Source organism: Epargyreus clarus, unplaced genomic scaffold (genome assembly GCF_041222505.1).
Source record: "Epargyreus clarus isolate Ecla_fem2 unplaced genomic scaffold, WU_Ecla_fem_2.2 ptg000021l, whole genome shotgun sequence".
In the NCBI taxonomy this organism is placed as follows: Eukaryota; Metazoa; Arthropoda; class Insecta; order Lepidoptera; family Hesperiidae; genus Epargyreus; species Epargyreus clarus.
In genome coordinates this window covers 14120565-14146895 of record NW_027332228.1, presented here as the reverse complement: position 1 = coordinate 14146895, position 26331 = coordinate 14120565, and the positions used below count along the sequence as shown (strand labels likewise).

General features: G+C 36.5%; 1 protein-coding gene across 2 annotated transcripts in view; it reads right to left on the bottom strand.

Moving 5' to 3' along the window:
- The window catches only part of LOC140750690 (uncharacterized), a 95964-nt gene that overhangs the window by 33426 nt on the left and 36207 nt on the right, over positions 1-26331 (bottom strand). For both annotated transcript variants that reach the window (XM_073084382.1, XM_073084383.1), the window contains exon 2: positions 22281-22315. The gene's annotated coding sequence lies outside the window, so the exon portion shown is untranslated. The remainder of the gene's footprint in view (positions 1-22280; positions 22316-26331) is intronic.

Sequence of the window (26331 nt, the reverse complement as noted above, 5' to 3'; positions counted from 1 at the left end):
ACTCTTTCCGTGGCAAGCTGTTTTTAAGGCAAACTAACTCTTCCCTGAGCTCTGACATTTCTCTACGGAGATCTGCCATCTCTCCGTTCAGGCGTGTGTTTTCCGCCTGCAGTTTGGCAGTTTCTTCCGTAGAAGACCTAGAATGTAAGGCTTCTATTGCCACTATCAACGACTGGGCCGCCTCCTTCAGGGCCTTGTGAAAAGTACCCTTTAGGTGTTTCGACTTTGCCGTCACGTTAAGGATCACGCTGACATCCTTAAGGGCCTTCTCCTTTAATTCTAAGGCCAAACGATCGTCTTCCACTCCTGCTGAAGCTACGTTTGACGTCAGCTGTGCCTGTGTCGCCCCTTCACTGCAGGTCTCTGTTTGAATGAGGAACTCTTTCCTCCTGCTCTTAACCTTCGCCGGAGCAACTGTTGCGACTGGCGCAACATCTTCATCGCTCGACAGCGCTGTAACCGAAGGACTCAAATTTTGTCTCCTTCGGCTCCTCCACAGGCGGTTCCGGCCGGTACCCACCTGTGTACTCCCACTCACATCCGATACGGATGCCTCCCCCTCATCAATGTTTTGTGTGTTATGTGTGTTTGTGTGTGTGCGTGTGTTTTTTGTGTCGTGTGCTTTTGTTCTTTGTTTTGGTTTTTTAAATTGATCCGCCATTGTTGTTCCCACGAGTATGGGGGATAAGCGGTCCACCCGGGCAGTGCCCCCTGTACCCGGGTAAGCCTGGGCGTAACCCACCACGGTGTCGGCCGGTACCGTGGCGGGAGTCGCACTAGTGACTGGCCTCCCCGCCAGCCATGCATCCCCTCGCGGTGCGCCGCCGCTTGGGATTAGGGTGATTTTTTATAGAGGTTTTCTTCCTCGCAGTCCGGCCAATTAAGGCAAGACCCTCGGTCCCACCAGAGGCCGCGAGACATGACCACGACACCTCTCCTGGGTGGGATTACGATATCGACGGTAGCTAGGCAAATTACCGTAGCCTGCACGGTGGCACAAGTGCACACCGAGCCCGCCTAGGGCTCTCCCGATTGGAAGAGACTCCTCGTGCAAGCTATTCGCCTTGCACCTTCCCCGCCTGGTGGAACCATTTTGAGTCCCGACGAGGGTGAGCCACTCTTAGTCTGGACCCTCCCCACCAAGCCTGTCCGGTATGGGAATCCCTACCGGCATAGCCTTGGGGATCGTAGGGCCACGCAAGCCCCTCCACCACGACAAGGTGGCAGCTCCTCGGAGGGGGCGCCTGAGGTGCCTGTGCCAAGTGATTTACATAATTCGTCATCAGAGTCACTTGAATCGCTTTCGCTATCACTATGCAACTTAATAATGAATGGTTCTTCTAAATATCCATCATTGTTCCTGTATTTTTCTTCAATTCTTTTTACGTGGTGACAATGGTTTTTCCACTCTTCTTTTGTTATTTTATCGAATGCATTCTGAATTAACTGGGGCATTTCAGCACTAGATTTACCAACATTTCGCTCAGCGACATTTCTCTTCATTGAACTCCAAACCATCTCGATTAGGTTCAAATCACAGTGGTATGGCGGTAACCTGAGAACAGAATGGCCATGACTTTTTAATAGATTATCTATTTCATATTCAGGAGCTGGTTTATTACGCTTTATTAATTCTTGCAGTTGAGGTTTCGTCATTTGCTCAGAAAATTCTATATTTCTCTCCCTCAGCCACAATTGCATGACAGCCTTAGTGTGGTTTGAATTGGGACATTTATTAACACAAATGCTGTGATAGGGGGCATTGTCCATCACTATAAGAGTATGCTTATGCAGGTTCGGCAGCAATTTCTTAATAGTCCATCTTTTAAAATTATCATTATTCATTTCATCATGGTAGTCACCGCTCTTAGTGTTTGATTTAAACACAAGAAGAGCATTCTCTACAAAACCTTCTTCGCCTCCTGCATGAACTATAATCCACCTATTCCCTTTTGATACTGGCTCCAAATCACCTTCAACATCTGGGCCTTGCCAACATTTGTCAGTTGAGTGAGATGAGTGTATATAGGTCTCATCTAAATAAACGACGGGTTTTTTTTCTCCAGACTCATTCTCACGAATTTTTTGTAAGTATGCAGCCCTCCACGCAGTTATGTCATTACGCTCACATAGCACTTTTCTATTTGTTTTAGGTTTTTTAAAACGAAATCCTATTTTATGCAGCAGTTTTCTAAGTGTTTCACGTTTTGCAGAGAAATCAATTTCTTCTCTAAGTATGTTTAATAATTTTGGTATAGTCGGAATTTCTTTCCTAAATGAATAAAATTCATGAATTTTTCTCCGTATGACGCCATGTCAAAATCATCAATGTCCAATTTTCCTGTTTTTCTTTCTCTATTCTTACCGGGAGTAGATAGTTTGACATTACTTTCTTCAGCTTTTTTCTTTTCATTCATGAGCTTGTAAACAAATCGTTCGCTTACTCCTGTAGCAAAATATAAATACATGAAGTATAAAAAAACATTTACTACCAAAAATACTCAGTGACACTTTAACTAAGTAAAATAAAATAACTGAAATATTTACGCGGGACTTTCTATTAATTAACTATCAACACTTCATAGCAACACTAACCTGTCGCAGCTGCGACGCGTTCTGTCACTTTCTCAAACGGTATTTTCGGAGCTAGCAGGCGTTTTTCTTCCCTCATGAAATCTAAAACCTTTAAAATAATGACCCGTGCATCACTTTTGAGAGGCTTAGGCATTTTTAATCACTTATTACAATTATATTCGAATCGAAAAACAAAGAGCACTCACACTTCAAAGAATTGACAGCGGAATGACATTTCAAAATGGCGGTCGGCTTTGTTTTAGTTCCAGATTTGTCTACTGAACAGAAAAGTTGGTGGCACTATACCATATACCATAATACCATAGACAACATTTAGATAGTTTTCCGAATCTCATAACTTATGATATAGATTTTTTTAATCATGCTGCCGTGATTATAAACAATTTATTGGTTATTACATGTTTGATCTCTAACTCGGTTATAAAAGTGGTACTTACACGTAACAACATAACGACAGTTGTAACCATAAAGCCATTAAATGCTGAAAAATTACAGCAAACTTATAAAACATGTCTATAAAAGCCATATAAGGTTTATTAAACATACTACTTTTTACCATCTGACGTTACATTTGAATTACGTTATATATAAAAAAATAATTAAAGAAATTACCAAAAAATCCGGAACCATCCGACCAAAATGACCTTGATTGTGTGACCGAATTTAAAAATAAATTTAGTCGTTTAATATTTTAAATTTATTTCAACGCTTAAAATAAATGATTATATGATAAAAAGAAAATAACTTTACTCTTCTGACTTTAAACTGGTTATTTACGTCGTATTTTTTCGCATACAAAAAGAAAAGACCTTTATTTTTTCTGAGTTATTTACCACGTTGTACCACACCGCATTAATCCTTATTGGTAGTGATGGATGATCCCAGTGATTTACGGAACATTTGTCTTTCCCGACTATATATATCACCGTTTACGTCACATAAATTCTCGTTCGTGTTTTGCGGCGATATACAGAATAATTAGTGTTTTGGTCCAGATATGAGAAAAGTAAATGATTATACAATTTAGTATGTTTACTTTGTTCTCAAGGGTTTTTTTTATAAAATTAAAATAGCAAACGAACATGTAGTCCATCGGATGTTAAATATCGAATATCGCATATGCACAAACGAGTATATACATACCTATATGTATAATCAACGATACATAGGATTAGAGTCCTACCTGAAGTCGTTCACAGTGTGTTGCTGCACCTGAGGACTGTTAGAACGTCTTTTATCAGTGTTTCTGTCTAATCAAACCAGAACACAGCAGCGCTCAACACTGCCGATGTAAGACAGAAATGGGTGTAGCGTTAGTGCCTTTGGAATCGAAGAGTTCTATCACTTTCGAGGCCTGATATTAGACTTATTGAAGATGATTGCCGACGGTTATACTCGTAAATGCCGGTGACTGATATCAGAAAAGACTTGAATCCTATTCGAAGTTGATAGCCTATGGTTATGGTGGAAGTGACAATTTTCCGTCATATGCAGATGCAGTCCGCCTTGCTACTTATATAAGAAAAAGATTGATAATGTTTCATATCAGGTTATCAACTCAACACAAGAATTCTCGATAAGTATGCTTATTTATAGATATTTCTCTTTAACCATTATGTACTCGTATAGCCATGTGATGTGATTATTCGACATGCACGTGTTATTTTTAATTGAACATTCAAGATTAATTGCTTGTTAACTGTATTCTTGAGAAAGTATACTTCGCACACGTAAATTCCAATAAGATTGGAGAGAAAAAGTTTAACCACGTCCGGAGTATTTGCGATCCTTTCGAGCCGAGCCGTCCGAGCTGTGAACAACCATAGACAAGTTTTTTTTTGTTTTAAGACTACCATTAACATAAAATACGTAGGCAATAGGCACCTGTAATTTGTAATTAAAAGTAATTGATTTACAAATTAGTTATATTTAAACTTTGTTTCTTGTTTCACGGGGACAATATTAATCTCTAAATCAGGTTGATTAGCGCATCATGGGACGACCATTTGATAACCATATCTAGTAGTATTAGTAGTAGTAGTAGTCTACCAAGACTACTACTACTCAAATGTACCCGGTAGTTAGTCTCTAAGTAATTGATTAAGTGTAATTTTACTAATTGTCAAGAGCAATTGTAAAGTATAAGCTAAATTTTGATTCTATTACTGGATTTATTTGTAAACAACGAGGAACCTAAGCCTTTATAACATATGACGTATCATACATATACGAAACTACAATAACAGTTGTACAGGATTATAAAGACTAAAATAATAAAATAGCTCGCAAAGCTTTAAACAAGCTTATGGTTACCTAACGATGAGTCAGAGCGTTTTCCGCTACGGAATTGTATTACAACATCAGAACTATTCAAAGCCTCTCCATATATTGTATTTAATAAGACATAATCTATAGTGAGGCTTACCTCACCGTCATTCTTCACATTGCCTCGGATAGTTAAGTGTAGCCTCAGGATACAAAGTATTCTAGTAAAAACACTATTTCCTGTTAATCATTGCAATCATAGATTTATTGTTAATCAACTTTGCATATAATGTAATTACGAATGTATTTTATTGAAAGGATGTAACGAGGATGTTTCTATGGATTTTTTCGTTTGGTATTGCCACCTATTTACTACCATACTACAAAAGGTTTAATGGACACTTAGCTGGGATTCTTTTTTGTTGGAATGTTGGGGTACCTATGTTTCTATCAACTCTATATGTGTAGTAATCTTAGTCATCGAGTTTCTATGCATCTAAGATCCATTTCAAATGATATTTTTGTGTTATGTAGAGTGTCATTTGAATTACATACACAGGTGTCTTCAGGAGTAACAAAGCATCTGGGATTGGCTTCAAGTCCAAGCCCAAGCTTCAAGAGCCCTTGTACCTACTATATGGAGATGGTCACAGACCTCTATGAGCATGACCGTTTACCATAAGATGGACTACACCTTCATTTTCTGCTTCAGTCTTACATCTTATACGTAATTGAGGAATTGATGTTATAACTTTAATAGGGATTTAGAATAAAAAAAACATATATCGAGTGACGATAAGAAATCTCTAACTAGCATACAATTCGAAGAAAAACCAATCAAACTCATATTACTATTCGATATCAAGGCATATGTAACGTATTACATATTCGTAACGGTGTAACATGATCCCGGTAAACAGTTTCTCAGAAATATAAATTTATTAATACATAGTTGTTTGTGCAACAAGAGATCGAAGTGGGTTTTTGTTGATACTGCTCAGTTTAAATCCCAAGCGAAGGATAATATGATTAAGTGGTTTTTAATTACAAGTGCTTATTTTATGAAATTGAAGTAACAAATACACGCAGTTCAGATTTTGTAATAACGCCTATAGCCATTAAGATTAAGTTGGATTGCCCCGTGTGGTAAAGGTGGTAGAAACCTCCATGGTTCAACTCCGTAGGCACTACGGTCGCACCTATTTTTTTTTTTTTTTTTTATAATATAGGGGTAACAGACGAGCATACAGTCCACCTGATGGTAAGTGGCTATTGCCGCCCATGGACATCTGTAATCAACCCCAGATAGAATTAGATATTCCCACCTAAGGTCGGCCACAGATGCGCCGCTACCCCTGAGAACTAAGCTGGAATGCCTCGGAAAAGTCTGTCTCCCTTACCACACCCTTCAAACCGGAACACAGCAGTGCCTAATACTGCTGTTATTAGATAGAAATAGGTGTGGCGGTGGTGCCGCCGGAATCGAACCACAAAGGGTTCTACCACCTTCTAGAACCCTACACCACACATCTATTTCTGTATAAAATCCAGTTTTTAACATTGCTATGTTCTTAATTACAGGGTGAAGTAAGAGTGACAGTAGTAGCAGTTTCTGAGAACTAATCTGAAACGCCTTTATACTCGTAAGTGTGTCAACTCTGATCTTATCGCAACGCATCTGTAACCGATATTAAATAGGATTCCTATTTTATCGGGATCTTCTTACAAATATCACTTACAGATTACAAATATGGACGGCAGTAGCCGCTTACCATCTGGCGTCGACTGCATGCTCGTTACTTCTATATTATTACCAGCAACTACTTAGTCCTGAGAACTAGCAATGCATCTGTGAACAAATCACACACTCACATCACTGAAATAAAAATAATGACATTTACGTGGAAATTGATATATCTTATGCATTTCTCATATTAGAAGTATAATTTATCTACAATTTCTAATCCTCTCGTGATAGGAACATTTAATTCGTGATCTGAGAAAGTTTGTAGTACTCGCATATTAATAATTCTGGGATATACTTGCTTTTAGTAAATCACGACTCATGGCTCACGAATTTTAAAAATATCTCATGAATATTGCAAACAGCGACCCCCATTTTAGCGGGGTAATTCATTAGGGGTTCCATTTTTCCTCCAAATGTTATCGTTCAATGTCAAAATGTTTGTAGAATTTTGTGACTTTGGTTGATGATGTCTAATTTTTTTCATTTTGGCGAGTGGCACGTGACATTGAATTTGTTCGTATTTTTTATCAGGGTGCTAGAAATAATGTACATCATTAATACATTGACTTTCCATTTAATTACTAAGAAGAAGATGCAATCTCATTTCTAAATGTTAAATTATCTTAATTTTCTAGTTAATCAAATTTATGATGTCTACCTTATAGAGACAGTGATAGCCTAGTGGTTAAGAAACTCGGCCTCTCGATCGAAGAGTTCGAGGTTCAAATCCCAGGCCGTACCTCTGATTTTTCAAAATTATGTTCGTATTAGAAATTAATTATTACTGGCTAAAACGGTGAAGGAAAACATCGTGAGAAAACCTGCATACCTGAGAGACTTCCAAAAAAAATCTCAAAGGTATGTGAAGTCTACCAATTCGCACTTGGCCAGCGCGGTGGACTATGGCCTAATCCTTCTCATTCTAAGAGGATACCCGTGCCTAGCAATGGGACAATAATGGGTTGATGTTGATGATGATGACCTAATAATGAATGCTTGCAAGGCAGTGCATAGACACTTGTAATCAATCCCGGTTGGGACTTGAGCTTTACTTGAAGTCGGCTTAATGATTTGTTATCCCTGAGAGCTAAGTTAATATGCTTCGAATAAATGTCTCCACAGAAAACAGAATACTTCATAAATTCGTGCTTTAAAATAAATAAAAAACATAAAGTATGTTTAAAGAAACTTTACGTGTGTGCCACAACACAAGCTAAGCACAAAACAAGTGACACACATTAGTACATGATGTGCATTGAAATAACAGCAGCGCCTAACGCCGCTGTTATTAGGTAGAAATAGGTGTAGCGGTGGTGCCGCTGGAGTCGAAAAGGTTCTACCACCTTCGAATTAGACAAAACAAACGTGCACAGCATTAAGAAGTTCAAAAATCCAGAAGCATACGTAAAAATACAATTAATATTGTTTTGAAATTCTCATGGTTCTCTCTTTTCTTCCCGAAGCGTAGATATGGGGATCTTCAAAAATGAATCAAATATATTGGCGACTACTCTACTAAAAAAGCATGATTCCATTGGAGTAGGTAAATAAGCCATTGTGGTCCCGAACAAAAGAATGTTATTATCGAATACGTGTATTTCAAAACAGAAAGGGAGAAAGGAAGCCGATCTGTAACAATGACTTGTAAGAGTTAAACGTAAGTGATTGGTAGAAAACGGGTAAACACTATCTGTCTAGATCGGTCTCGGTGATAAGTTAGGCATTATCCATTCAAGTAAGGTAGAATGGAGAGGAAAAAAGACTAATCTTCAGTGAAAGTATGCAAGAAGTGTGAGCTGAGTATTTTCACTGGTATTGAGCTCGCGTCACATTCGAGTAATAGTCACTTGCGGGTTGTGATGTCGTTTTATCGATAAAAATGTAATCGATTACCGAGTATAATTCGATTTATAGTTTATATTTTGTAAATAAATTTATTTTTAGAATAGTCATAATTTAAGATGTATTCGTAATAACAAATATGGTAAAACTGCAAAATCCCGAACTAGGGTAAATCCAAACATATAGTAGTAAAACCTAAGATTTACCAACATGAGTTGGCAAATGTAAGAATTTATATAAAGAGAAGCTTTTTGGGGCTATTACTATGTAATGATGTTATGTAATGTAATGTAATGTTTAGGGTATAAAACAATGAGCATCATCTGATTTCTTAATGTTTACAATTCGCGTGGTGGAACGATCACTTCTTCCAGGTTCAATCCCCGACCGGACAAATATCAAAATGATGAATTAAGATTTCCGTTCTGGACATTCCTCTTTGTGTGTCTACGACACGGAAGGAGTCCTAGATAGAAACTATAAACAATAACAATCATATCATTTTCTACAAACAAAGCGTTATTAACATGTTAACACGACTTAAACAATAATGCGAGTCAAATCGAGAAAGCAATATGCAAACCAATCGTTCCCAATATCCCTCAGATGTGGCAATACCCGCCTCCGTTCTTGTGCCAATTATTGGTAACGCAGCGATGCATTTACCATAACTCATACGCCGGAGCCTCCTATCGGTACTCGTGTGATTTTCTCATTAAAACCATTATTGCTTTATCTCCATTGTTGACACGTAACGCCGATTAATTATAATTCATTCTTTTTCATGGGAATGCGCGGATAATATTTAACTAGTGTTTGGTTTTTGTCGTTGTAAAGCGGCGTTGTGCTTATGTGAGTGGCAGATTTGCGAGTAATTAGAAAGTGGTTTAGTTAGAGATTAGCCTACTGTGTGCACCGTTAAAACAATTTATTTTGCGTTAACTGACAAAAATTTAATAACTTGGTTATTTCCTATTTAACTTTTTTGGTAAAAAGAGTTAAATAGGACTTGGTAAAAAGTAGAGCTTTCAATAGTGTCACCAATTTTTAATTATCTATTGTACCAGTAGAGGACGGGCTGTTTGTTATGTTCTTGTCTGTTGGCTCCAATACTATATGTCGTCAAAATTAAGCATCATATACACTACACATACCAGAATATTGTATTGTCATCACTAATGTGGGAGTACGAAAATTTCACCTCCATCTGACTATAATATAAACTGGCTCAAAATGATATGACAAGATTTACTTATTTAACATTAGCTTTTTTCTTCGCCGATTTCTACTCTATATTTATACAGGGAGCTCAGTTTCTAATGACTATAGCTATAAATTACTAAAATCATACTGTAATATCCTAAATAATCTAATAATCTTTATTCAGGATAATTATTTACTTTCTAGTATCATAAATATCTCAAAATAAATTCTAAGCATACCTCTAAAATCTCCCCAAAAATATACTATACTAGTGATAAACGATTTCTTTACCTAGTAACGTAAAAAATACACAATGTATAATTAATTATAACCAGTAAAGGAAAAGCTTGCAATACGTAATTAAGAAACATACGTATCATTATTTTTGTCAAGGTTTCAATTAGCGATCGCTAACGAGCTTACAAACGGAAAGACAAGGACATGATAATTATTTTATATCAAAATATAGACATCTAATTACTCGCAGAATGATAACATCAGTTTAATTATTTTACGGTTAACTGATTTTGAAGTATTTTGCATAATTATAACATTGCAGTAAGTAGGTACTGTTATTTTGCACTATTGCAGAAAATGCGATATGCTAATGCGCTTGCAACATCGATAGTACTGTAACTTTTCGTTCGAAAAAGTGTTGGAATTGTATTGAGACATAAACATTACAAGGGAAAGTGTGGAATTTTAAAAGGTGTCATTGTTGAGTTTAATTACTTACTTACTTACTGCGTCGGCGTAACGACCCAAAGTGAGTCTCAGCCTCCGATACTAAGAGACCATTTTGGCCTGTCCTGCGCCATCCCCAGCCTACCCGGAGTTCACACAGGTCCTTCACTACTTCATCTTTCCAGCGATATCTGGGACGGCCGACTGGGCGTCTACCACTCGGCCGTCCCAAGTATGCGCGCTTTACCGCCCGATCATCCTCCATTCTCTCAACATGCCCGAGCCAGCGGAGTCTGTGAGCCTTTATTTTGCCGATGTTGTTTGGCTCGTCTATGAGGTTGAGTTTACTTACCGTTGTATTTTAAGAAGACTGGAGTAGCAAATGAGTATGCAGTCCACCTGATGTTAAATGGTCTGACGCTTATATATGTCTGTGACCTACGAACATAAAACAATCTCGAAGGTGTGGTAAGGGACACAGACTTTTCTGAGGCGTTCCAGCTGAGTCCTCAGGGGTAGCGGCGCATCTGTGGCCGACCTCAGGTAGGAATATCTAATCCTATCTGGGGTAGATTACACATGTCCATGGGCGGCAGTAGCCACTTACCATCAGGTGGACTGTATGCTCGTCTGCTACTCTTATTATCTACCTGAAGCCTATCAAAGATGCGTTGCCACTCCTGAGGACTAAGATAGTCGCTTCCTACGCGGGGTAGCCGGCATCCACATTTTTCCACTAAATCGTAAGATTTACTCCTTATACCCAGTCACTATACAGGTTCTTAAACTTTAGGTAACGAGCAAGGAGTTTGCATGATCATTTTTACCTTTATCCAAAAAATGGTTATAATCCCTGAAGCCAAACCACGAATATAGAAGCCATCCAAACATAAACAAATATTAATTACAATGAATATTAAACAGCAACTACATTCTTCCCACGTTCTTCAGATACGAGTAGATTGCATCGCAAAAACTAATCATTTCTCAATACAGTCATTACATTTCGCTGAACGAAAGAAAAAGTTCAACTTCATTTGTCAATTTCTTAACTCAATGAAGATAAAATTCAATGCAAGTTCTTTTATTGTGTCTAATTGAATGGTATCGTCACAAAAACCAGTATAACCTGACCTCTATGATGAAATATTTTCTATTCAGTCACAATAGAGCGCGATCGCCGTCGAAAATGGCGAAAACAGAAAGGATCTTGTTTCATCGCGAGAGATTAACGAGAAATATGATAATATATAATATTAATTATGACTGTGATCAAGTTTCGCTGACAAGAATACGCAATTGCAATAATTTGACGGTAATACCATTTCCACCTACAATTTTCATCGTTCTTGCCGTCCCGAATGAATATTTCGGTTAAATATTTATTCAAGGCCTTAATTAACGGTCCATAATGAACAACATTGCTTCGTCGCGAACGACAAAGTCCTCGGAATTGAACCAGAATTTTAATCTCATATTAAATATATCTTTTCAGTTATATAGCTTTTTATATTTGAGTAAAATTAAAAATATCCGATAACTTAAAAAATACAAATAATATTACGAATCGTTTTCGTTTCTCCGCATACCGTAAAACTGAAATACTAATGGCCGAGCGGCGACGGCGACGTAATCCCGTAGAAACAGTTGGTGTACGGAGCTTCTTAGAAGATCGTGACCGAAATAAGTAAAGCACAGATAAGACACCGTTTGTGTCGCAAGATTGTAAGAAAACCTTTATTTTCTTTCATCTGTCTACGATTTAACTGGAATGTAACCAATAGTTATCGCATTATTCGATTTAAACTTTCAATTATAAAACTTTCACAACAGAAAGGACATTTTACGAATTCTGTTTGGTTTTCTTATAACTGTTATCTTATGCTCATATATTTATAATTTAATTGCTCGATATTCAAAGGATAGCGCGCATATCTCTGGCGTGTGTAAGTCTTAATTGATTTGATACGTAGTACCCTTCGATCACTAATAAGAACGTACCATATTAAATCGAAGTCCTATAATGATCTAATCAATCCTATATAGAAAAGAATACTGACCCCACAGAGAAACAAGAAACAATATGTGATAAAAAACACTCGTAAAACAAATTATTTTATTAAAACACAAAAAATGCTATACCTTCCTCCGCATTGCGGAGTGAGTAAAACAGTGGTAATAGATGAAACAAAGTGTGAAATAAAACAAAGTCATGTTATAAAAAACAAAAGAAAACTGTACCTTCTATCAATCAAACTCAGACCAGCATGAAATATGTTCCATGTCATCCCAGTTGTGGGAAGAGACCCATGTCCAACAGTGGAGTAAAATTGCTATTAAACGAGCAAGCGAAAAAGTATAATAAATACACGCGGAAACTATCATCTTCTAAGTTAATAATATTTCGCCGAGTTCAGTTCAACGACATCGCTTATCCCGATCCTAAATGCATATTATTACTGCGTTATAGCTCGCCGGGCTCCAGCTTATCCACTATGAAGATACGCGTAATTGTATACACTTACGAGCATAGTATTATATGCGATGTTATGATTACCAAGGTACTTAATAGATTCATTTTGCGAGACGTTTCATGAAGCCTGCCTTTGGTAGCCATCCATAAACTTCTACTACAAAGAACAGAAGTCCTACCTGAGATCGATACATGCCTGGCTGCCTTTGAGGTCGTTGGAACGTCTGATCTCCAATTTACGGCACTACATCTGTACACTAATAAATTAGAAATCGACAAAATATCGCAGTAGTCAAATTATGAAACAAATGTAACAAAAAATTAACTTAAATTAATTCAATTTTAAAATTATTTAGTTAATAAGGTATATTAAGAAGAAGTTATCAACATGACTATGAAGAGTAATAATTTCCAAAGCGGATTAGTTACAAATATGAAAATTTTCTCTATAAATACATATTAATTTATCAAAATCGAAGCTCACACTTCATGGTGGTGTAATTATGTAGTCATACATCACTTTCTTAGAAAGTGTCACTTCTACACTTTTATCGTTAATAAAGTTAACTTCTAGTCATTGACAAGTTAATAAGTTAAATTTCGAATGTGGTAGAAATCTATGGTGCTCGTATTCGACGGTACTCGATGCATATGTATTTTTCCTTGTAGTAGCGGAGAAGAACTGTGTTTTGGATATGAAGGGCGTGGTCATCATCAACCCATTACTGTCCCACTGCTGGGCACGGGTCTCCTCTCAGAATGAGAAGGATTAGGCCATAGTCCACCGCGCTGGCCAAGTGCGTATTGGTAGACTTCACATACCTTTAAGATTTTTTTATAAATCTCTCAGGTATGCAGGTTTCCTCACGATGTTTTCCTTCACCGTTTAAGCAAGTGATAATTAATTTCTAATACGCACATAAATTTGAAAATTAGAGGTGCGTGCCTGGGATTTGAACCTCGGACCCCTCGATCGAGAGGCCGCGTTTCTTAACCACTAGGCTAAAAGGGCGTGGTACCTAAGGAAAATTCATTTCTACCTTACTTCTACTACTTCTACCTTCTAAGCAATAGATACCAATGCATGTGCATCGATTTCCGGGATTCGAGTCCAATCCTACGTATCGTATACGAAAATGTTTGTCTAAAGGACGAGAGAAACCACTTATTATTATGTTGGCTACATAGACATACATGTTTGCTATTTTCGTTAGGTGGAGAAAAACATGCTGAATAAAATTTGGGATATGTAGGAGTATATTTTGAAATTGCTTTATGTTAATAAATATATTGAATTGATAACGGATTTGATGGTTAAATGTTTTACTAGCAATCAAATGTATTAGGAATATTTTTTTAATAAATTTTGGACAATAGGAAAATAATTCTCCCCAACGCTACGTTCATGCACTTCATTTTACAAATTAACAAAATGTTATAATACTTATAATCATTATTATCTATGGGTATGTATATAAAACGAAAAGATACAAACTAAAATTAGAACCATTAATTTGGAACAATTTTGTAGTATATGCATTATGCATGCACCCACTAATAAAGGTTTTTGGGGCGTACGAAGTCGCAGGTAACAGCTATATCAATAATTCATTCTTCAATTTGCAAGCCTCCCTTATCTTAAGCACCCGCAATAAATCCTTGAAACAATGCACACATTTTGAATAATGTTTAACAAAAGCTCACAAAGTTTACAAACTCGTGTGATACAGATAACGGAGACAATGCAATAAGGATTGTGACCGCAGTGCCAAATGCCAAGGAGCCGACGCGACCTTTGGGCCGTATACTTCCGTAAACTAATTTATTTTCTTTAAACCAGATGGTGTACAGAATATGGTTTTGAAGGTGGTAGGACCCTTTGCGGTTCGACTCCGGCGGCACCACCCCCGCACCTATTTCTACCTAATAACAGCAGTGTTAGACGCTGCTGTGTTCCGGTTAGAAGGGTGTGGTAAGGGAGACAGACTTTTTCGAGGCGTTCCAGCTTAGTCCTCAGGGGTAGCGGCGCATCTGTGGCCGACCTTAGGTAGGAATATTTAATCCTATCTGTGGTTGATTACAGATGTCCATGGGCGACAGTAGCCACTTACCATCAGGTGGGCTGCATGCTCGTCTGCTACTCCAATATTATAAAACAAATGGTTTGACTGTATAGGAACTACCGCCCCACCCATTTTTAGAGAGAAGCAGAATTGTGCTTCGTTGGAAATGGGTGGATGCCGGCTGACTTACAGATGTAGCGACCATGTTTGTTCTCAGAAGTGTCAACGCATCTGTGGTCGGCTTCAGTACCCTTACCAGGAGGTTTTACGTTTTGTCAAATATGACTGTTTTGGTATTTGTTTACGTATTTGCCCAAACAATTTCCAATCAGCGTCCCTAGCGGATTGTGTCAGAACTTGGAAATGGTATGGGCCAATACGTAAACAAATACCAAAACAGTATTCTTTGTCAAAACGTAAAAACTCATGGTAAGGGTACAGGAAGAAAAATAGCCGGTCTATATAGAGTTGCCCATTATGTCCATAGGCCGGCAGTGACTACAACCCATCAGATGGAGTGCGTACTCCTTTACTACTTTAATCTTATAAACAAAAACGGCTAAATGACCCATTGACCTACCCACGTAGTAAAACAATAGACCACAATTGCGTAAACGATCAAAAACTTTAAGCCAACTTGCAAAATACTGGAGGTTATATCTTAAATCCTTTTCATTTTGATTATAAACGAGCCAAGCACGGAAAGAAGTAATTTATTTGTGTAATACAAAGTGAGGAATCATACAAATGATGCTTAACTACTTTGAATACAATTGAAGAGAGTTATAAAGAATAGTCAATTCAAATAAACATGATTAAAGCCATCTAAACAAAATACAAAAACATACAAAGAATTATTAAGTAGTAATAGAAATGCGAATAGTCATCCGCAAGTTATAAGTTGATCTGAAATATGCGCCAATTGTCCATCGGAGATGGTGTTAGCAAACTGAATGTTTTTGTTTAAAAACCTATATATTTAAAATCTTTGATATAATATTACGGTGATTGCTACAAAATCCTACATCCTTAGATACCTATTAATAAAAACTCAATACCAACGTTTTAGCTGTTTCATATTAGGTCTTTTACGTTCACACACGTCTACGTTCAGATAATGTTCAAAAAAAATATTTTTTTTTATTATTTAGAACTAAGTCTTACTGTGAAAATGACTCGGCTCTACACTTCAGCTTAAATTTCAGAGATTTATCTAAATCTGTGAATAAATGGTTTACAAATATGTATTTCAAATCTTATGCGAGATACGTGGGAATGGAACTCGAAAATCCTTCCGAATAATAAGTATATAATATCCGGTACCCGAGTTTCAAGGCGTGCCTGAGTCGTGACCGGCGCAGTACCGCGTATCTACATAGTTTGAACTCACATTACGAATTGGATGTCTAATGCAAAATGTGCGCATCAAATTTTAAATTTGTAATGGTATCGTTCAAATAACTAAGTTAAGAAAAATGTGTTTCGTGTAATGTAATATGTGTACATGCAATTTTTAGTAATATATAACAAAATTTTTATAAGTATTACAAAAGCGTAGTGAGTTTTGTATATTTTTTTGCAATTTTGTAATAATAAGTGAAGAAAATAGAATTACTTTAATTTTACCCAAATTACTAAAAAATAAAACAAATTACTAAATTCTGATGCACATCAACAAATTTCATTTTAAAAACAGTTAGGTGTTAAAAAATTAAAATGATGAATTCATTAAAATGACTGCAGGATTTAAGAATAATGCAGTCAGTTCAATTTGTAATTTTATTTTATGTAAATGTAGATCATGGATCACACATGTAATGATACCAGTATATGGCACTGACATTGCAATGAAGGAGAACCAGTGCATCGGCAAGGTTTGCGAAGTAATCATAACATATCATTATTCTATTTATTCATCCTGTAACTGCGGCATCATACAGAAATAACTGTGTCTTTATTCATTATGTGCCTGTAGAATTATAATTTCAATTCAAGTCAATTGTAATACTTAATTTTATTTTAAAAGGCAATCGGAGAATGTCTGGTACACATCACTACACAACTTTACTTCGAATTGAGGACAAAGACAACATCCACAAACGTTCGGGAAAACTTTAGAAATACAGACTAAAACTATTCGAAATTGTCCAAACTATTCCCACTGTTTCTCCCTCACATAACACACATAGCGAATGTGGTTATATATGTATATATACGACTAATATGTCCATCCATCCATCCATCAGCCTTTACTGGTCCACTGCTGGACATAGGCCTCCCCTAGTCTGCGCCACTCCGATCGGTCTTGGGCCGTCTGCATCCAGCGGTTACCCGCCGTCCGCTTCAGGTCGTCAGTCCACCTGGTCGGGGGGCGTCCTGTACTCCTTTTGCCGAGACGTGGTCTCCATTCGGGGACCTTCCGACCCCACCGGTTATCGGTCCTGCGAACTATGTGGCCAGCCCATTGCCACTTCAGCTTGCTTATTTTGAGAGCTATGTCGGTAACTTTCGTTCGCCTACGGACTTCCTCGTTACGAATTCTGTCGCGTAGGGAAATACCGAGCATAGCTCTTTCCATAGCTCGCTGAGCGACTTTGAGTCTTCGTATAAGGCTCACAGTGAAAGACCACGTCTCGGCACCGTACGTCATCACTGGCAACACACACTGCTCGAACATCTTCGACTTCAGGCTCTGAGGTATCTTGGATGAGAAGATGTCACGCAATTTCCCGAACGCTGCCCAACCGAGTCGGATTCTACGAGTGACCTCTTTCTCGAAGTTGGACTTACCCATCTGGATTATCTGTCCCAAGTAAACGTATTCGTCAACAACTTCGAGTGTGACGCCATTTACAACGACCGGCATGGGTGTGACATGGACGTTAGACATGATCTTCGTCTTGTCCATGTTCATCTTAAGACCTACCCGTTGAGAGGCGCCACAGAGGTCATTGAGCATGGTATTGAGGTCCTCCAGCGACTCCGCCATGATGACGATATCGTCTGCGAATCGAAGGTGAGTGATATATTCGCCATCGATGTTGATGCCGAATCCTTTCCACTCCATCAGTTTGAACACGTCCTCCAGTGCAGCGGTAAACAGTTTTGGAGACAATACGTCCCCTGTCTCACACCTCGCTGCACTTGGATGGGGTTCGTACTTCTGTCGTGTAATCGGATCGTCATTGAGGCTGCCTTATACATACACTTCAACACTTCGATGTATCGATAGTCGATCTGGCACCTCTGGAGTGACTCCAATACCGCCCACGTCTCGATAGAATCGAAGGCTTTCTCATAGTCCACATAAGCCACGCACAACGGCAGGTTGTACTCCTCGGACTTCTGTACCACCTGCCGCAGCGTGTGTATGTGGTCCATGGTGCTAAAGCCTTTTCGACTAATATGTGTTAAATAATATTAGTTTGCTCCAGCTCCTAATATTATCTATTATTTTTTCCGCTTAGAAATATAAGAGTTTAGTGCATAGTCCGCCCGCCACCTCGGTCAATTATATATTACTTAGGCTTAAAAATGCTTTTAAGGCCATCATAAAACACTAATCGGCATTTAGATTTCACCAAAACAAATAACAATTAGAATAGGCACTTCCTTTTTTACATCTAAAATGTATACCTCTGATTTGTATTATAATGTATACATATTTCGTAACTGCTTTTGATTATAAATAAAAACGGTTATCGAATTACAGATAATATATTAGAACAGATAAGTAAGTGGCTAACCGTAAAAACAAAAGGAACCTGTTCGTCTGTTAAAAGTTCGCCTTTTACGGTCACCCATCCAAGGTTCGACCGCGCCCGGTTTTACTCACCTAACATTTCATTTGATACGTGTGATACCACTAATTTACATTTTTTAGCAATATTTCCTAGACTCAAAACTAATGGGCACGTCACCATTATATCTGTATACATTAATAAACTTTGCGTATATAGAGCGTTGATGTAAATTATATATTTCCTAGATTATTTTACTCACTAGCTGTTTCAACGTTCGAAATGTTTTTTCTTGATACATTACATGAAAAGAATGAAAGTAATTAACGTAATGATGACATAACAATATATCATTATCATATCATTATCATTATTATGCAATATCAACATCAATACCTACTACAACAAAAACAAAGGTGCCTATACTTTTATAGGCAGAAACAGGCATGACAGTACAGTCCTACTTTGAAGGGTACAGGATTTAATTCTGTTGAATATACATATAAGTCGGCTTTTGCATTTAAAATATCAGTAAGGACTCGCGTAGGATTACAGAACAACCTTGAAATACGCGCGGTTTTGGAATCTTGGTATTTCGCGCACTTGGTAAACATATTCCAATTGTTTCTGCAGAAAATCAAAATAACAAAGTCTACCTGATGTTAAGTGGCCACTGCCGCTCTTGGACAACTTCTAACTGCAATGAACCTCTTTTCGGCCACTACTCTTTTCTGATGTATAGCACCTCTTAGTTTAGAGTAGCGTTTGACACTGCAAGGCAGACTGTGCCAGGCGATCTGTCATCAACAGGAAAAAGTGGAGAGAACCGCTTCAGTGGAGCCTCCAAGGCTTCTTCTACCTTTAAACGCTAAGTATATAATAAAAATATATTACTATGATCACTTACTTTTCATCATAAACAATGACGTCATGGTACTTCACGAGGAAAAGAATAATAAGATTTTCTTGTATATCCCCAAATACAAATTACGCGTTCTAAGTCTAATAAATAGACCGAGTAATAGATTTGACAAAGACTGATTGCAGTCTATTCCTGTAGACTGTTCTTATCAGTAACCAATATAGATACTGTAGGGGAAAAACCAACCCTACCTACATTAAATAGGACTACTTTCTGACTGTTTGTTTTATTGGGGTGGCAGTAGGGGATGGTCATGCATTAAACGTATCGAATTTAGTCAAGTAATATGACAATGGGGAACATTGGGGAATCCCTATATATGTTGGGATTGAAGTTGAAATTTACGTCATGTAATTGGATCAATTTAAGGGATGTACTTACTCTGACTTGAATTCTCATGCTAAATAACTAAGGTTAATGTTAACAGATAAATGTTTGTTAAAAACCAAGATGAAGTGGTCGGTCTGTGATGTCAAAATAAGCTTTGTTTTTATATCGTGTGATATGTGCGTTTACTTTACAATATCAACTTAAAAAATGTCTGTCAAGTTAGAATAACCTACTTTGTACTTCACCACGTAAAGTGATCTCTACTGCCTACGCCAGAATCAATTCAAAATCTTTTGAACATGAATGTCTCCCATCACTTCGCAAGGAGAAGAAGCAGCGTAACTTCGAAAATATAAAAGGCTCTTATAAAACTTTATCGTAAAATGAATTATTACACTTAAATAATAATCAACATCACCTTTTTCGATTGCGTTTATGCATGTACATTTTCGTATTCTATTTAAACGCTTCTTTACCATAGATTTATCTGATACTATCACCACACAACGTTACGAATATTACCATCAACCGCCCAATAATATTACAAACGTATTGCGAATTAACTAGATTCAAACAACCGGTTTCCATAAGGTCATGATCCTCGCTCGCATCGATTTATATGTTTCCTTAAAATAATTCCTAATAGCTCACACATCTATTAACGATCTAAGTTCGTTGTGCTGTGAATAATTGCCGGATAACTGCCGAAATATATTTTGTATCCTTAGAGCCATCACTATACGCATGAGTTTGCTGATATTTATATAAGTTAGATTTGTAAGGCTATATATGAATATATTTTGGTAGCATTTTAAGACCTTTTTAAATGTACGAATATTAGGTTAATAAGAGTCGATTTCATTGCTAGTGAGTAGCAGTCTAACGCCAAACTAGATCAAAAGAAAGAAAGAAAGATATTATAATGTTTAGAAAATAAGATGTCAAAGAATGGATTGCAGAAAAAGGAATAATGGAGCTGTTATAAAATATTTTTTATGTAAAATAATCGTACAGGAATAATTACTTATTGATTTATGTCTTGGATAGAGTGTGATACAATTAAATGACTGAATTGTGGATTAATTAGATTTTATTGGATTGCTTTGAAATTTACACATTCACTTTACAATGTTCCGCAGAGTAGAGAGAATAATAGAGAGGTGTCACAGATAATGAAAAAGACATTAGATGGAAGGCACGAAATTTAAATTGTACAGATAATATATCTTACTTTAACAGAGTTTTTGTGTATAGAAAAAATCTAAAAAGGTCCGACAATATTCTCATAACAGTTATACGGTTAACGGTAACAGTCCCATAACATTTCGCATTACGATTAACGATAATGATAAATTCTGGGTTTGGATTGAGGAGTTGAGTTCGTTGAGTAAAAAATATAAAATTGTATGTAAAAATATCTAACTTTACATAATTGCGCAATTTAAAATATATTGATAATACAATAAGTTAGTATCCTTGCTCCACATGCATACACAAAATCTTAAAATAATATAAAATAAATATTACAAAATCGTAATTTACGAACACACAGATAGACCTTGTGAGTGGATAGGATTTGCCAAGTCTTAACAATGAGGCGATTGTATCTTTCTATACTGCCGAGGTTACTGCCACTTCCCTGAGATTATATTTTTTCTATATCTTCAATGCCTACACACTAATACACACAAATAAACAGAATTTAAGTCTGTAAGTAAATAAGTGCATTTTGCTAATACGCTTTTTTACATAATCAGGGTCATCACGAACAATTCATTGCTCTCAAATTTCTAGGCGAAGGATTCCTCTCATATTTAATAGGGTTTATGACTCAGTCTATTACTTTGGTCAAGAGTACCCTTACCATGAGTTTTTACGTTTTGACAAATATGACTGTTTTGGTATTTGTTTACGTATTTGCCCATACAATTTCCAATCGGCGCCCCTAGCGGATTTTATCAGAAGTATTGTGACAGTAACGCAACATTAAATATCTAAATTGACAAAATGGCGCTTTATGTTTTGTCTCTCTTTTTTGCGAACATATGGGGTAGACAAAAAGACTAAGCAAACGGAACAGAATAATTGATTGAGTAAACGTAACGTAAAATGTAGGATTTTTTGAAAACTCATGGTAAGGGTAAAGAGCGGATTAATCAACTTCACATATCTTTGCGAACTTTATTGAAAAATACAAAGTCTAGTGATAAGTCATTTGTAAAACGCATATAATCAGAAGTGGACCTCTAAAAGCGAATGACTAAAGGGATGATTTAATAGGATCTTGTAGAATCATCTTATATAGAAATCCACACAGAGGACGTAGGGTTCTCGCAGAGATGGAATATTTAGGGAGTGACGTAGGTGTACTTTTACCCCAAAAATATAAACCATTGAAATATAATACGTTACTTACCGGACACCAGTTAACAGTAATGTTATCTTGGAGATCTGCAAAAGAAAAATAATGTTCATTACGCATATTTAAGATTTATGTGGATTTAAAGCGCATCCATTCAATGTAATGTATAATTACTCACTCATTATTTTATTCGCATACATAACCTATTAATTACCTTCGTGTATACTAGCTGTATTATTAAGTTTCTTTAGAAATAATTATGTACATTGTAGATATTATTATATTATTTACATGTATTATTATATTATTTACATATTTATTGATAGTAATTTATCTTGTTACCATACGACTATATAAAGACAATTATTTCATGAGGATCTCGATAACGAGACTGATAAAGAAGGAATAAGGCTACATTTTTACGCAAGCAATCCACCTATTACTAAAAACTACTGTTGCCCATGGACATCTGTAATCAAATCCTGATTGGATTAAAGACTCATCTGAGATCGGTCGCAGATGCATTGTTACCGTTGAGAAGTTGCAAAGTTGGAACGACACGCATAATTTTCTCTTCGCCACGCCCTCCTTACCAAAACACAGCAGTACTTAACACTGATGTTATAAGGCAGAAATAGGTGTGTCAGAGCGATCGGAGGATCAGTGGATTTTTTTATGTGGTAAATATCATGCGGGGTTCTTGCCACATAAAAACATCCATATGATCTCAAAGATAAAAAGACTTTACAAGTCTTATCAAAAATCGTGTAAGGCGTTGTAGGCTAAAACAAGTAGTTAATAATGGTGATAATTTAATGTTTGCGTGCAAATGACCAACAGGTGTGCATATTTACAAAAACAATCAATTCTCGTTGCCATTACCAAAAGCTACGCCATTTGGTCATAATAATTGAATCATTGTGTACGAGACAAACAGATTCTTACATCGGTAATAGATAAGTTATTGCGACATTTTGTTTTAATAGGTCAATACTGGCCGTATATCTAGACCCAACAATTTTGTATAGTAAATAATGTATCTTCTAATAAACATCCTTCAAATTAAATACTGCTCTTTTAAGACAAAAATAGTTGGGCCGGTTGAGCCACGGCAGTTGAACTACCATTAATATCTTAAAACTATTAAATCAATGACCTATAAGTAAAAATAACAAAATCAGTCGGCATCACTTTTGTAACAAATATCCATACAAATCTCACACATTCATACAAGACTGTGAATACAAAACGCACACACACGCGACGTACACATCGATTCAAAATCAAGTTATTTTTCGCTAATTTCGTTCGTTCCATCATTTGGAATTTGTATCTGTATAATACCTTTATGAGTATTTCAAAAGAAAAAAGTTGAGATACAACTTTTTTCATATCCTTAGGAAGTCGTATCAAGCAATACTAAACTTGTAAATCATCAAAAAGTAGCCATTAATAAATCTAAACTAGTCCCGGGTTCCTTTAAACACGTTTACATGGTATTGAATTATGTTTGTTTCTCTAGTAAGATTTATCTGATGGCACACAAGTTGGCAACATGAATGTATTAGCGACAATGTTGCATGATAGATTTCCTACAGATTTAATGATGACATAAGTTTCTATATAAGCCCTATATATATAAATGCTAGGAAAACAGAAAATTAATTTTATTAGCCGGCAAAAACATTTATTGTTAAAAAAAACTCTTAAATGCTGATTAACAAAATAATTTCCATCATTTTCTAATAATGGCCAAATGTTATGGAAATTATTTCGTTGGACATTACGAATAGAATAGTGACTGAATTTGATTCTACTTTTATCTAATATTAAACGAATAAGATTTGTCCTATGAACATGTAAAAATAAAATATGAAAAAATAATAATAGTCACAAACGTAGACTCTAAATGGAGTACCTATGTTTACTCTTATAAATACGAGTATCAAAAATTCTTTCAAAAAATAAAAAATATCAATAAACTGGGGGCCATCTTTTAAAACCCATCATAGTTCAGGAAAGTTTAATTTCCTCTTTAAAACAGTAAAATATTCCGTCATACACAGTTGAACACTTATTTATTTTTCGCTTATCCATTGTATAAAACCAACTGAAATTGTCATATTTTGCTTAAAAAGTTATTTTTCCTGCAAAAAAGTAAAAGTATGATTAAAATAATATTGTGTTAAGAGATGGTAGTAACATTGCTTTTTATATACTTAGTAGTAATATTGCTTTTTATTCTACATTTGAGCAATTTATAATATGATGCGATTTTAAATTGCAAAATATATCATCACACGATTTCATTCTTATGGCTATAAGATTTTACAGCTGTTATAAAAAGTAAGCTAATAAACATAATGTAAACGTATTCATAAAATTTTATTTCTCAATAATTATAATTATACACGAAGTAACAAATTAGACTCCTCATTTATAGTGAACTAAAATGAATTGACGACCCAGTAGCGTAACGGTCATGAGACGTCCCAACTTAGTCCTTACGAAAGAAGCGTTCAGGTTCAGACCAACTGATGGTTACTAACAGTCTTGTGAAATGGATCCTAGATAGGATTGAAATCATATCTGAGGTTAGCCACAGATATGATTACCAGAATACCACAGCGCTAAATATTGTTATCATAAAGCTTAGGGGTTACCTTAGCCGAACCTCGTAGTCTACCACCTTCAATAGGGAATGACGGAATTTCAAACATATTCCGTCATCACACAGTTTGGCATTAGAAGTCTATCTAGTTAGTAAGTCTATGTATACAAAGTGACATTAATGAAGTCATCTGCGTGCAACAAAGTTGCAGATAGCACGAGATACTCGGATACGGGTTAATCTGCATAATATAAACGCCTACCTTTAGTATTTATGTCTTTCTGGTATTCACATCAAAGGATCAACGTCAAACACTTTTTAACACATTTTAATGATGATAGAAACCTTTGTGGCTCAACTACGGAAGCACCACCGCCACAACTATATCTTTTTTTTATAATATAGGAGTAGAAGACGAGCATGCAGTCCACCTGATGGTAAGTGGCTACTGCCGCCCATGGACCCGCCCATCTGTAATCAACCCCAGATACCCAGCTACCCCTTAGGACTAAGCTGGAACGCCTCGGAAAAGTCTGTCTCCCTTACCACAGCCTTCAAACCGGAACACAGCAGCGCCTAACACTGCTGTTATTAGGTAGAAATAGGTGTGGCGGTGATGCCGCCGGAGTCGAACCACAAAGGGTTCTACTACCTTCTTGCCCAATAACAGCAATATTACGCATTGCTGTATTCGGTTTGAAGGATGTGATAAGGGAGACATACTTATCCAAAACGTTTTAACGTTGATTGAATCCAGATTATCTGTGGTTGTTTACAGATGTCAATGGACGGCAGTACCCGATTACCATCAGATGGACTGCATGCTCGTTTGTTACTTCAGTAATATAAATAAAGATTAATGATTAGTGTGCTTTAAATAAGATAATTATGGGCGTCCCCATACTATGTCCTACTATAGCAGAACTTCCATAGATATCAAATTAACAGATATAAAATAAAACCCTTTTTATATTAATAACGCCAAGAAAGTGTAACTTCTTACAAGCGTAAATTACACACAAAGTATTTTAGTACTTGTTTTCGACCTGAGCTTTCCAAACACGTGACCAAGTGCAAAATCCCAGCAAACGGTACCCGTATCAAGGTGGAAACGGGTCCTTTACCAGGTTTTTATTGCGGCAGCTGCGAAACAAGTTTGGCGATCGGCCTGAAAGCTGACGTCACCTAACCTTCGCTGCCAACTGATATAATGTCTAGATTCCGCGAGGAAGAAATGAGACACCAATGCATTTAGTGGTTCACCCAAAAGCAGTCTAAATGAAACTGTCTAATCTTCTCTAATATAAAAAATGTATGCAAAATCCTTAAAGTGTAAAAAAGGTTCATTTTTATTTAGCGGTCCAATTAAATTAATTATCATGTATTATCATTTAATCGTTGTTATGGTTATGTTATGTTATTATATATTCTATCATTATTTTTTAATTTAATATGGTAAATAGTTTATAATGTACTCGTAAATGATGAAAGAAT